The following is a 15,447-nucleotide window of genomic DNA, read 5'->3' on the forward strand; positions in this document are numbered from 1 at the left end:
GTGGCTGTTGCTGGCCTCATCATCTTCACATCTTCCTTCCCATGACTGCTCCTTTGTAGGAAGCAAAGACAAATTAAATTCTGGCTATACAGAAGCAAGACGCGAGAAAGGGGGAATCCAGCTAGGGATCTGGAGACGTATATGATGCACAAACAATTTTCACACAGAACTCTGCTAGCCCGTGGGCTTTTGCATAAGCTTAATTTTCAGTGCTGGGAGGAAGCAAGCCAAATAGCCCTGGGATGAACGACCAGCCCAGTCCGAGTCCCAGGAACGCCTGGGAAGGCAGTGTCAGCTACTGCCTGCAAGCCATGTGGTATGTATGGTGTGGTTTTTGACCATACTGAAACATCTTGCTTACAGGACAAAAAAAAAAGATTGGTCACCTCCTGCTGAAACAACAGACCCACATACTCTGGATCTCTGCTGCGAGGGAAAAATGTGTATCAGGGCTGCCAGTTGAGTTAATGTCGTATTAGGTGCAGCACCAGCCTGCAAGTCCTTTTATCTTCCACTTTGGCTAAGATCAGCTGAAATGTTTCCAAACCCTTCCTCAGTATAAAGCTCTGGAGCCTGGAAGCAGTGTGTTTTCTGCAGAAAATTTGCAGTTGGCATGTATAACCCTTATCAGTCCAGCCCACATTCAGTCCAGCCCATGCACAGTCACGGCAAACCCCTGTACTGACATTTCAAGGGACCTCAACCTTCAGATCCTGTTTCAGATAGCTTTCATTTTGCTAAATCCAAATGGCACTTCCACTTGTGACTGACAATTCAGCTCAGAATTGAGACACCCGTTTCAGGCATCAGCATGGCTCTGTCTCCATGTGCAGTGGGTGTGCGAGCTCCACTTACAGTACCTGGACAGCCAGAAAATACAGTCTGTGAAGCCCACATCATAGCCAATTTCTCCATAGTAGAATTCTAAGGCTCAATTCAGTTGCCTGCAGACAATCATCTCATGCCACTTGAGACTTGCTAGGGTATACAAGACATCTGTGTGGGACTAGGAGCTATGACAAGTGATACCCATGCCCTTCTGGAATGATAGCTGGGATCCAGGTGACATAGCCTGGGGAAATTTAAATGACAATCGATATATATGTGTGGACAAGCGCACTGATCCCTTTGAAGCGGGCAGATGAATTGCTGTCCAGGCTTCATTGTCCAGATCTTCACTGGCTCTAAGGGGAGTTCAGAATACCTGGCTCTCATGGAGGTGCGTTGACATCCAAAATGCCTGTCTTAATCTTGAATTTCAGTCTCATAAAGGATGAGAGAAGGAAAGTGGTGGAGTGACCTGGGAGATGGAAATCTGCTTTCCTGGCTACTGAGGAGCTTTTCTCTACTGTATCTGTAGGCACCACGACCTTACCAGAAAAAAGGATTATATGGACTCACAGAGAGATTTTCTGTTCCCATAGAAGTAAGCTCATTAACTTCCTGGGTGTTTAGACAAAAGCAGCCCTCATGACTGCTCATTACAAACAACACAAACAACAAGAGTGGCCATCTCTTTGATTTATAAAAATGTTTTCAATGAAAAGGGAAAGCATTCAGGGCTTAATCACAACAACAGAAAGTAAACTTAAAGTCCTTTGTTTTGTATTAAGCAACTGAAACCAACAGTATCCAATTTGCAAGATATTTCATAGTGAAACTAGACCCTTTTCAACAGAGGATCTGATGCACATATGAACAGAAAAACAGATACACCAACTATACACACAAAAGCATGTACATAATGCTAAAGACTGTCAGTACTTTGTCCCTCATCTCCAAGGAAATGGAAGAGTAGGCTGGTTGCTGATTAACCTCATGCTCTTTCATTCCTTTCCATAACTGAAACAATTATTACTTTTATCCCTTACTGTAATCATTCCTGTGAGCTTGTTCCACACACCCACCTTCAGGGTTTTTTTTCTGTTGGTAAGGTTTTGGGTGCATGTGTGTGCACATACGTGTCTATGTATGGTTTAGCAAAGGATGAACGTGTTGACTTTACCAAAATGAAATTCTCACAACAAAAACTTGTATTGAAATTACCACTTGAACACAGCATGATAAACCAAAGATGTCGGCAGATTATAAAATTCAGTATATCCACAAATTTAGAAAAAAAAAAGGTGTCCTAAGATGACTACCTTTCCTCTCCTACATTTGCCAGCAGTTGAATGAGACTCAAATTTTGCTGTATCCCTGTGCAAATGAATGACAGAAATGACTGTGCCTTTGAGTACTCCCGAATACTGTCACATTGGTTCCTCTAATCCCACAAGAAGGGAGGAAAACAGCTTAGTACTCCTCATAGAATTCCTTCTGGCTTTAGTCTTACATGGTTAGATGGGAATTCAAACCCAGATCTTGCCCTAAATCCGGAACAAGGATTTGAACTATGGATGTCTACCATAAGTCAGGAGGGTACAAGACATGCAGAAGGGGCCACTGTTTAATTTGTTTTGTAGTTGCTTCACTGTTTCAAATATGTAAGTGTCTGCTGAGACAGACATTAAACAGGGACAGTTCCATCGCTTGATAGCAAAGACACAGGAATGAGAGGCAGTATGCTCCAATTCTGGTCTTTTCATCAATAAATACTTAAGTATTCATTGAAAATGGAAAAGGCATAAGAAAAAAAAAATAACAGACAGATTCCTCCCTCTCCCTCATGTCTGAGCTGATGTGGGCGTTCCCTTTACCAAGTTGTGTATCAGTCTGTCTCCGAGATAATTTGATTAGATTTAAGGTAAAGTTGCTCTTTAGTTTGTCTTCACATCAAAATCAGGACTGCATTAGAGATGCAGAATGTTCCCTTGTGATCTGGTGGAAAACCTGAGCCATGAAAAATCTATCTGTGGCAATGAAGTACCTATCGAGCCGATATCTGCCATGGAGAAACCAGGTACCCTCTGGCTCTGTGAGATACTGAGCAAAGGGCAGAAGAAAACTCAGTATTATAACAGCTCATTACAAACAGCAACAAAAGAATACATAGCTCAAATCCCGCCTGGAAAATTGGCTCTCCAGACTCGTGGGTTTAACCGTATGTTAAACCACTGTGATAAGCTTTGTTTATATTAAACAATATACTATACATTAACAGTTCTAGAACTTAAAGAATTTTATTAATATGATTATGCTATCAATAAAAATAAAATAAAAAACCCAAACCAAAAATAAAACTACCCACATTCCTTTTTACTCCCATGGTACAACTTTTTATGTGTAAATCAAACCTATTCTGGGCTTCAAGGCACTCACTGAATCAAGTTACTGAAATTTTTGATCACTTGTATACTCTAAGAGAAATTTCTGTCCATAAAGCAAGGTGAACTTCCAGTGTGCTGGATCAAGAGATCAGAGATCATACTAACTGGCCCTTTTGACCCAGGAAAAACATAAATAACTGAATATGTGCCTGACTGAAGATTACCATCTGCTGCTGCCCAGCAAAGCTGTTGATTAAAAGCTATCACTAAGCAGTTCACAGTAAACACAGTGGCAAATTATCTAGGACCAAAGAATAGAATCAGAACCTATTGCTAGCAGTAGATGGCAGAGAAACATAAAAAACAGGCAAAAATGGCTATTAAAAAATATTTTATACTTATAAAATTAGCCTTAATGAACTATAAAATAAATAAGCCTTAATGAACTATAGCAGCCACTTACAATTACTTCTGTACTAATAAGCTTAGAGAATATATTTGCCATATACTGGTCGTTAACAAGATATCCTTTGGAATATATAATTTAATAAAGGAGAGGTTGCTACAAATTAAAAAGGTTCCAGGAAATTTGTGTGTCTATCACCCCGCAGCAATATTTGTGTGTCAAAAGAGAAAACTTCCTAGGCCAATAAATGCCCAAATTTGTTCATAGAAGCTGAAATGCAGGTTTTATAGCTTCTTTCTTGCATTAAATTTTTCATCTATAGTCTCTTTAATGCTGTGTTCTGGAAAAAATGTAAATAAATATTGGTCATTGGGATCTGCCTTGTACATAACATTTAATAGGAATCCTCAATTGCATGTTGTAAACATAATACAAATGGTAGTTACAAAACTAAGAACAATTTTGTTTGAAATAATCGACAAGAATGCCTCTTCACATAGCAAACTCTTACAAGGCACAGTACTAAACATCAAAAAACCAATCCTCGCAGGAGTTGAAATAGAGGAAATTCCACTTTTGCATAAGAAAGAAACTCTTTTTTACTGTGAGGGCTGACAAACACTCGAATAGGTTGCTTAGAGAATTTGTGGTGTCTCCATCCTTAGAGGGGCTTGAGACCTGACCAGCCACAGCCGTGAGCATCTGCAGACAGTTATCACCCTAGCTTAAAATTGGGTAGGCTTTCTTCTACCCTCATTTCAAAAATCCCTCCCATCCAAAGCTGTGCAGAGGGTGCTCAAGATATTGCTGTTGTGTGGCTCTTCTTCCCTAAGCACTGTAGAACTCTCAAACTTTAAGAAGGAAAAAGCAGAGGCCTTGAAAATATTCCACAGAAAATATAGGGTTTTTTTTATCTAAAGACTAGGCAGACAATCAAAAGGGATCAGATGACTGCTCTTTAATGAGTTACTGCTTGTCAGCTGAGAGGCAGCAATGGATGGGATGTTATTCTTAGCATGTTTTGATGACATGACATTCAAAACTTAATGCATTTTACTCTGCACTCTCAGCAGGCTGTACAACTATAGCCGTTCAGCTAACAAGAGGTAATTCAATCAACCACAGTAATGTGAAAATTGAAATGATCTACCTCCACTCCACCTTGTTCATCGTTTCGGTGACAAGAAACTTTGCCCGCCTTGCGAGTTGGGATGATAAGATTCATTTGAGATGCACAGTTGTAAATATGGTGTCTTTTTGTTCAAGCCCTCAACATAGTATTTCCTGATGACCTACTTGTGAGAGAAATGAAATGGTTTATGCACTATATAGCAAAGTCATTCAACACTGTAATGTAAAAAGCCCATTTCAGTGTTAAAATATGGCTATTAATTGGGGAATTAATAGCCTGTCAAAGCTTAAGCAACTTCCTTACCAAACTCAGAAGTAAAAAAGACATCTCTCCAGCAGTTTTTTAGGAAATAAAGACAGTTATTTCTTTAATGACTACTAAAGTCAAAAGGTTCCTTTTCCAGATACATCTAAAAAGCCTATTTTGAGAGCTGAAATATATTCTGTAAATGAAAGGTTGTTGTGAAGCAGATTCCAACTCCTATTAAAGCCTAATGAAACTACAAGGGATATTTCAGAAAATTCACTGAGTACGGTGGAGTTATAATTCTCTTTTTAAAGATGGTTTGAGAATCTCACATCAGAGAGATAAAGGCAATTAGGAGTTTATTATTTATATATTGAACAGACTATATATTATCAAAATGTGGGTATTTCTAAGATCTACCCAATGGTGTAGATAACTAATAAAGACATGGTAACCATTATGTTATAACTCAGTCAGGTCTGAAGTTATGTGGGATTTTTAGGTTTTTTTATTTTTTTATTTTCATGTTAATGAAGGCCTAGGAAGAAAAGGGGGCCACAAAACCAGCCTTGAATAAGCCCTCTACCCTTGGATTTCACTCTCAGGTTTAAAGAATATCCCCCATATCATTACAGTTTCTTGGAAAGAGTAACTTGGTTGCAGAGGAGAACCTAACAAGTTACAGCACATTGTGGGATGAGGGCATCTTCCAACTAGGTTGACCACCACCAGGGCTTCAGTGGAGATTGCTGGGTTAAAGCACAGCACTTCAGTGAGTATATTTTATCGCTTGTAATATTTTTCCTATGACACTGAAATGCTAACCAATCTGTTGAACATCCCGTTGTTTAGGCTGCAGTTCCCCAAGATAGAACTTGAGGTTGTGGCACTGAAGAGGCAGAACAATCTTCCCATCTCCATCACTGCACGTGACCCCTCGGAGAGGCACGACTAACACCCAACACACTGCCCTCTCTAAATACATCTTTCTTCATAAAGGGATAATCACAGATGTACTGCTCTTTTAAGAGTCTGCCCTGCTGGGACACTAGTTTCTCTAGCTAAACTGACAAAATATTTCTTCTTTAACACACTGTTACCAAAGAAAAACTCCTGTGCTGGTTTTCAGGTTTTCTTCCAGAGAACACCGATCCAAAATTACTTTGCTTTAACACCGCCACCAAGGATAATAGTCATGTAACACTTTCAAGCAGCTTGTATACCAATGAGAATCGTATCCTGTCACTTAGTGAATAGCACTGCTGAACTATGTGCTGCCCTATTCCCAAGAAAACTCAGGAGATTCTGTGGTGGGTTGACCTTGGCTGGACTCCAGGTGCCCACTAAGCTGCTCTATCCCTCCCCTTCTCAGCAGGATGGGGCGGGGGGGAAATAAGGTGGAAAAAAAATTACGGGTCGAGATAAAAGCAGTTTAATAAAGCAAAAGCAAAGGTCACACACAAAAGCAAAGGAAAAGAAAAGATTTATTCTCTACTTCCCATCAGCAGGCAATGTCCAGCCACTTCATGGGAAGTAGGGCATCATTACGCATAATGGTTGTTCTGGAAGACAAACGTAATAACGAAAGCCCCCCCTCTTCCTCCTTTCTCTTGGCTTTTATTGCTGAGCAGACGTCATATGGTCTGGAATATCCCTTTGGTCAGTTTGGGTCAGCTGTCCTGGCTGTGTCCTCTCCCAAGATCTTGCCCACCCCCATCCTACTGGCCTTTTGGGGTGAGGCGGGGGGAATGTTGGAGAGACAGCTTTGGTGCTGTGCGAGTACTGCTCAGCAGTAGCCAAAACACTGGTGTGTTACCAACACCCTTCTAACTACCAACACAGAGCACAGCGCTATGAGGGCTGCTCCGGGGAAAATTAACTCCATCTCAGCCAGACCCAATACAGCCTCCCTGTCTTAGGAGACAATTTTTTTTTTTTTACATTTCCATCTCAAGAACACAGATAGGTAGAGTATTTAAGTTTATCAAAACCTGATGTCCTCAAAGCTTCTATATAAAACTACCATGTGCATGTCCACAGAAAGGGAAAAGCAACATACAGATTCCGTCTTTGCTACTGATTTTGGAGATAGAATGTTGCCATAATTCCAGTGTCTGTGTTGTTCCAATAGAAAACCAAAGTTTGTTAAGATTGGATTTCTAAGTTACTTAGGGAGAAAAGACAAAGAACAATAACAGTACTTTAATATTATGAGTAGGGAAAGTGAAGATCCGTGTATTGTTTGCCAGCATCAAAGACCTCTTTTTCAAACTTTCTCTTTCACATATAAAGGCTTTAAAATATCACAGAACCAGTTGAGACTGAAATTGTGATGAAACATAGAAAATTTGTGGCTTTTGTCGGATCAATACCTGCTAGCACAGAACTGGCCACTCAGGGCCTCCTCGTCCCCCTCCTCCAAGCTCTGCACTCAACGACACCAAACTTACCCATCTTCCCATCATCCCCAGGTCAAGAGGAATTGCTCTCCAGAGAAAAATAAACTGTTTTAACCTTATCAAAAAGAACCAAACACCTTCATTGAAAGTCCACTTACCCCAGAGCCAAGGGGCACCGGGATGAATGATGGACTCTCTTGGGCTGCTCTTTTCCGCTCTTGTCCCTCTCACAACACCAAAATCTCACTGTAGTTTGGGGCTTGATGAGACAGATAATTCAAGCATTGCCAACTGAAAATGTCAGCTAACAGTGGTGGAGTGACGTGGGAGCAGTTTATAACTCTGTGTCGCTCTTATAAAGAGCCTAATCCTCCCTTCTCCTGGGGGCTACTGATTTATGCCTCAGAAAACCCTCCTGAACCATTAATCGTACTGTAAACACCAACTGCTCCCTCCACCAGACATCACTGCTCCTGAGGAAATGAGACTATCTATAGGGAAGAGGACATTTGCTACTGACTCATTCAAAGATTTTAGACATACACTTATGACAATGTTTTCCAAGTTGGAACCTTAATTTTAGGCACCTGAAGCCATATTTAGGCAGTTAAAGGAATGACTGGTGCTGTCCACAATTCTAGCTGATATTCTTTCTTCTTTTCACATGGTCTTTCCTTAAGTACCTGTGAATGACACAGTATATGAGGCCAGAGAGACCATTGGCCTGAATCAATATGGCCAGTTTCGTGTTGTTTCTAGCAGTTCAAATTGAATGCACTGAAGATTCGCTTCTTCTGTCAGGTCCTTAGAGGTGTGTCATCATAGCTGAAGTTTAAAGGCATTAGAAAGCATCAATAATTAACGTTTGCAGATTGCTTCGGGAAGCTCGGATCAAAGACTTGCCATCCATCTGAAGAGTCAGCACTGTGCACAGCCACTCAGTGGGAGTACTCCATTTTCCTACCCATTGCAAAAACCAGTGTAGAAACCTGAGACGTGATGAAGCAAGCTGCTGACTGCTCGAAAGTCTTACTGACTTTGGATTCAAATCAATGAATTCCAGTTACTACCCGTTAATTGAGCTGCAGGAACTGTCTACATGTGGACTCTCAAGTTAAAGGCAAAGGCAACATAATACATCCTCCGTTTGCTCTCTTTCACACTAGAATTAATGACCTGGCATTATGTGACACTTGTAAAGACCAAATAGCATGCAGATGGACAACAATCAAGGTCAACCTGAAATGCATTCAACTTGATCATGTGATGTGCCATCAAGACATTCATCTGTTTGAAGGTTTGGAAGAGGTGTGTATAAGCGGTGAAAACTCAGAGAACTTCTTAGAAATAAATCTACCTTTTTACTGGCACTTTTGCCTTTCTTGCCCTGTTACTTTGAAGGATTTTTTGCATAAAGCAGACTCTTCTCTCTTAAAATTTCATTTTCTACTGGTAATCGTTTCCCTCTTCTACCTGTCTGCATCTCAGATTTTAACTGGCTGTCAGGGAAATAATTTAGCTAAGAGAAGTGCAGACATGGTCATTGGAATCAGGAGAGTCTTCAAGAATGTAAAAGCTAGCCTAATTTAAGAAACTGGGTGAAATCTTAAAACCAGACCCCTTATATATTAATCATTGAAAATTCAGGTATCATTTTTGACTCATTTAAATTTGAAGCATAAAACTTACTGCAGAATCAGGATGTACCTGTCTTCCTACCTAAGCAAAAATTGAGCAAGGATGCCAGGATCCAAGCAATTAACTATAGACTAAAAGACAAGAATCGAATTGACAAGAATTGACAGCTGACTATAAACGTAGGAATCTTTTCAAAATAATAGGAACAGGAAAAAAAACCCAAATCAGATATTGCAGTGTTATTGCTTCCTGATTGTGCTACAGAGCAAACTTGGCAGCAATGCCACAGCCAGGGCAGAGGGGTGAATTATTTTAGAATTTGAATGACAGCTGTCAAAAATATTACGATCATTTCAGGGCTTGAGAAAGTGAAAAAAGCTTGAAAACTGAGCCACTCGCATAGCTATTAAGCCACATATGGACGTGTGGTAAAGAGACACTAACTAAATCCAGCCCCATGATATCAATTTAAAAGGCAAAAGCAATATCATGAAACAAACCTGTCTGTGTTTTGCCCTTATTTACAACGTTCATTAGGTTGAATTATTGCTCTGTTGAACACCGAGTAGGAACTGCTCTGGTCTTACAACCTGACATTGCCAGGCAAGAGATGCAAATGTCAAAATTTCCATTGCGAGTGTCAGAAGATGTTGCCCAGACTTGTCTCCTGCTGGGAAGGAATGACAGAACTGTAAATGCCAAGGACAACAAAGCCGCTTGTCAATCTTTCCTTCTCTGCCACCTACAGCCTTCGTGACCCCGACAGATACGGGCTCTGATTGCATTTGTTGGTGGGTTACTGATGTGCCCTGCGTTGGAAGAACTTTCTCGTGGCTCCACGTGGTACTTTATGCCCTACCTGGATGTCTGCTGCTATGAGGAAAAAGGTGCAGCACTAATGACATCAGAAGGGGCTGAGGCTTACCTAGCAAAATCCAATTTTGCAGAAAGCTCATCTGCTGTCCTGGTTTCGAACTCCGAGATTTAAAACTCTGAGATGAAGATGCTCTTTACTTCCCTAGGCCAGATTGCATGAAGGGGCATTCCTCTGCTCCTCCAAGCACATGAAGTGACTACAAGTGTAGGGTTTATGATTCTTACTGCATTGCCAGGGGTACAGCACACAGGGACACTGTAGTGCATGAGGTACTGAAAAAAAAACCAACCCCAATCCAAAAAACTTAAGGTCTGAAAGGGAGGAAAAAACAAACACCAAAGATGGACTGCATAAAATCAGCTGTCTAAACCTCATCCTCATCGATTAGGTTACAGAAAACATTTGACCACCTAATAAGCCTGTAAATAAATTAGGCAAGGAAAATTGTGATTGCAAAGAAGGGAAAAAATGATCCAAATTAAAACAATAATTTCTGTTTTTATATGATAATTAATTCAATTTAAACTCAAAACAAGACAGTTGCATATTCAGGAAACAGATACCTGATTATTGCTTTTACTTATGGACCACAGCTCTGCTCTAGAGATGCTGGCTAAGATGGATTTTTTAGCTGTACATTAAAGATGACATGTTGATTGTAATTAGAGTGGAATTCCTTGCTCAGGGTATTTCCCATTTAAAAAGTTTATGATGGTTCAAAATGCAACTGGTCAAGTTAACATAGCTGTTAAAGATTAAATAACTACTTCCTGGATCAGGAAGCCTTTGAGGTTCAAGTCACTGAAGGCTGGGAGAATATTCTGCTGAATGATCACTTGTACACTTGCCTGTTGTTCTGCTCTTCCATAGATGTGCAACCCTGTCAACCATTGCATCAGCTACCGAGAAGGAAAACACTGGTTTACTCCTCTGGACTCCTGCCTCTTTATTCACAGGCAGATTCTAAAGCTGGGAAGAACAGTAAGTCTACAGGGTTTAAGGAATTTATATAATAAAGTCCATGTGCTCAGCCCAGTAACCTTTGTCTGGCTGAAGTGTATCTTGTAAACAGGGAAACTTCTTGCATCTTCTTGCACCTTCTGTTGCAATGGCTTCTTCCAAGGAAAGGGCGCAGAGTAGTCAAGTCATCTTTTATTCTTTCTTTCTTTGTCTAACTAGATTGAGATGATTAAATTGTCATCGGAAAGGATATTTTCCAGCTGCCAAATACATGCAGCATCTTTCTCAAAATTTGTCACCTATTTTTTCCTATAAAGAATGCTTAAGAGTTAGGATTCCAGCAGTCCTGATTGTCACTTTGTGTAGCTGAGCACTCATCCAAATGAGTCAAAAGGAGGATACAGAAGGAGGATACCTTGAACTGGGAACTCTTTGTGGAGCTCAAGAGGAAAAAGAAACTGTATGATCCCTGGAAGCAAGGTTAGGCTTGTTAGTCTAACCTCAGTTGCTGGAAGAAATATGGAGAAGGTTTTACTAGGTACTATTGAAAGGCATTTAAAGAATAATGGAATCATCAGGCACAGTCAACATGGGTTCACAAAAGGAAAGTCCTGTTTAACTAATTTGATATCCGTCTGTCATGGATTAATCCCACCAGCAGCTAAGCACCACGCAGCTGCTCACTCACTTCCCCCCACCCAGTGGGATGGAGGAGAGAATCAGAAGAAAAAAAGGTAAAACTCGTGGGTTGAGATAAGAACAGTTTAATAGGACAGAAAGAAGAAAATAATAATGATAATAATAACAATAATAGAATGACAATAATAATAAAAGAAATGGAATATAAAAAGCAAGTGATGCACAGTGCAATTGCGCACCACTCACCGACTGATGCCCGGTTAGTTCCTGAGCAGCGATCCCCCCAGGCCAGCCCCCTCCAGTTTATATACTAGGTATGACATCACATGGTATGGAACACCCCATTGGCCAATTTGGGTCAGCTGTCCTGGCTGCGTCCCCTCGCAACTTCTTGTGCCCATCCAGCCTTCTTGCTGGCTGGACATGAGAAGCTGAAAAATCCTTGACTTAGTCTAAACATTATTTAGCAACAACTGAAAACATCAGGGTGTTATCAACATTCTTATACAGAACCCAAAACATAACACTATACCAGCTACTATAAAGAAAATTAACTCTATCCCCACCGAAAACAGGATACCTTCTATGATAGGGTCACCCGCCTAGTGAATAAAGGGAAGGCAGTGGATGTAGTTTTTCTGGATTTTAGTAAGGCTTTTGGTACTGTTCCTCACAGCACCCTTTTGGACAAGTTGTCCAACTGTGGGTTGATGAGTGGTTCATGGTGTGTTGGGTGAAGAACTGGCTGAAGGACAAAGCTCAAAGGGTTGTAGTGAATGGGGCTACATCTGACTGGTGTCCTGTCACCAGCGGTGTTCCTCATGGTTCAATTCTAGGGCCAATCCTGTTCAATGTATTTATGAATGATCTGGATGCAGGAGTTGAATACACCATTAGCAAGTTTGCTGATGATACCAAACTGGGTGGTACTGTTGACTCTCTTGAGGAACAGGAGGCCTTGCAGAGGAATCTAGACAGACTGGAACATTGGGCAATCATTCATGGCATGTATTTTAACAAGAGCAAATGCCAGGTTCTCCACCTGGGGCAGAGTAACTCTGGACACATATATAAATTGGAAGAGGAGTGTCTGGACAGCAGACCTGTGGAAAGGGATCTGGGGGTGCTGGTTGACAGCAGGCTCAACAGGAGTCAGCAACGGGCCCTGGCAGCCAAGAGGGCAAACCACAACTTGGGGTCCATCAAACCCAGTAGAACCAACTGGTCAAAGGAGGTTATTATCCCACTGTATTCAACATTGCTGTGGCCTCACCTTGGATACTGTGTGCAGTTCTGGGCCCCACCATTTAAGAAGGATGTGAAGGTCCTTGAATGCATCCAGAGGAGGGCAACAAAGCTGGTGACAGGGCTGGAAGGCATGTCCTATGAGCAGCAGCTAAGGACTTTGGGTTTGTGTTGTTTGGAGAAGAGGAGGCTGAGGGGTGACTTCATTGCTCTCTACAGCTTCCTGAGGAGGGGGAGAGGGAGGTGCTGAGCTCTTCTCCCTGGGATCCAGTGGTAGGATGTGTGGGAATGGTTTAAAGCTGCACCAGGGGAGGTTTAGACTGGACATTAGGAAGCATTTCTTTACGGAGAGGGTGGTCAAACACTGGAGAAGGCTTCCTAGAGAGGTGGTCAATGCCCCAAGCCTGTCAACGTTTAAGAGGCATTTGAACAATGCCCTTAATAACATGCTTTAATTTTTGGTCAGCCCTGAATTGGTCAGGATGTTAGACTAGATGATCATTGTAGGTTCCTTCCAGCTGCAAATATTCTATTCTATCTAGGCTGACACTAGTCAAAGACATTGTTAAAGGAGGGACATTTTTCAGACTGCTACTGTGATACTGTCCTTTTAAGATGTTTACTGATGTTGTACCATAAGAGCAAAAAGAGCAGCTGCAATGTTGCTACCATATGAGCAATGTGACCCAAAAGTTCCTGGGCTATTTTCCTGAGGTGTCAGCAAACAAATGTACAAACATAAGTCTCCAGGAGTTTCTCTGCATCCTCCGTAGATGCACGTCTCTCCCTCTGCCAGAAAAAAAACTGCCCCAAGGGAGAAGTGACATACTTATGGCAGGGACCTCGACAAGCAGAAGTCAAGGCTTAGAGCTCTCTTGAACAGCGGGTCTCTCTGCACACACTGAGCTAGCAGCTGATGATGCCACCACTGCTTCAGAAACTCATGGGAAAAAGTGCTTTTTACTTTTCAAGATTCATAAAGAGACCTTTCCTATGGAAGGAATAGGCTTGTCTGCCAAAGTCACGTCTGATTTGTGGTGGGGAAAAAAGAGTGCTTTTTTTGTCCTTTTGAGAAGAACCTTTGATTTAGTATCATTATTGCAAAAGTACAAACAGAAAAAAAAAAAAAGGAAGACGACTTTATATGTTAATGATCATAACAATCTTTAGTGATCATAGATACTAATGGCATCCTTTCTTTATCACACTGAATAGTGACCTTCGGATTTCTCATTGTGGCTGTACTTATGAAAGCTAAAGAAGCCTACCTTGAATATCATGCAAATAGGACTTAAACCACTTGAATGGGGTGGCTGGTGCTGTTTCTTTTGGCTCCTTACTGATCCAGCACAGAGCAAACTCTTTGATGACATGTTAAATAAAAGTTCTGGCCAGTCATTACTAAACTTGGGATTTTATTCAGTTATGTGTCCTGTGCCAATCAGAGTATTTTGTAACTAGTTCCCTAGCTTGCTTTCTTCCCTTTATTCTCCCTGAATGGTCATGTAGAGCTGTTATACATTGAAACCCAGCTGTTCTCTATCTCCTTAAAGCACGTAAGACAGTTTTATGTGAAACAGTTTGTTGAGGTAGTTGAAACTTTAGATCCACTGATATTTTAAAATCCATTTGCGTTGCAATTCAGAATAGAAAAAAATGTTCACTATGGACATGGAAATTCTGAAAATGTTCCATTTTGGAAATCTTCAAAATATAAGTGTGAAATCTGCTGCACACCATTTGGGGTCGATCTCGATTAAGAACGGTTTATAATGATCAGAAGGCATACTTGTTCCAGTATAACTCAATGCAGGTTTTGCCTACATTTGTATTACTGCAGAGTAACTCATGTTTTAGAAGCTTAATAATTAGTTTCACAAGTGGTGATGAAAAGTAGAGCATTATATTTTTCCTAGGGCTTTCATTAGTATCTCTAGGTTCACTTCCCTCTAGACATGGATCTCTTAACTGAAGATTAACTCTAGTTTTCCAATGGAGTGTTATTGTAAGAATATTTTGGTTCTCTGACTTTCTCTACTTAAGGGATTTAGATTAAAATGTGTCTAGATTGAGTCAACTGTTGATAAGATTTGTGATTTCTAGTAGATAGGAGTATTTAACTAAATTTAAAAGAAATTTTATTATATTATAGATTACCATGATAGATTACATTCTCAAATCACACTAATGCAGAGTAAAAACAGAGTAATACAACTAAAATTATTGTAGTTTCTCTACATTTAAATCAGCAGGAGGGACTACTATCTGCACCCATAAGCACTGTTTCTTATGCAAGAAAGGGATAAAATTACATGTAGAATTTATATATATATATATATGTGCCATAAGAACATCCATATTCGATCAATCTAAATGTCTATCTCACTGATATTGTCCTCGCTTCAATGCTGGCCAAATACCTAAGTAAGCACGCAAGTGTAGAGAAGCATTTACAGCTATTTCTCCTAGCAATAATATAGGGCTCATGATCATCTTAATCCCAAAAGAGTGAGATGGTACTTGACATCCTTCAACAGATTTTTTACTTTCATGGATTTGTACAATTCCTTCTTGTACCCAAATTTTGGCATCGACAACATCATGCCTGAGGGAGTTCCAAAGCTTAAGTACACCTTGTGTGAAGGATCGTCTTTCTGTGATTTTTTTTTTTTGAACCAACCCCCTGCTAGTTTCAG

This window comes from Haliaeetus leucocephalus, unplaced genomic scaffold, assembly GCF_000737465.1.
Source record: "Haliaeetus leucocephalus isolate CR32 unplaced genomic scaffold, Haliaeetus_leucocephalus-4.0 Scaffold953, whole genome shotgun sequence".
Classification (NCBI taxonomy): Eukaryota; Metazoa; Chordata; class Aves; order Accipitriformes; family Accipitridae; genus Haliaeetus; species Haliaeetus leucocephalus.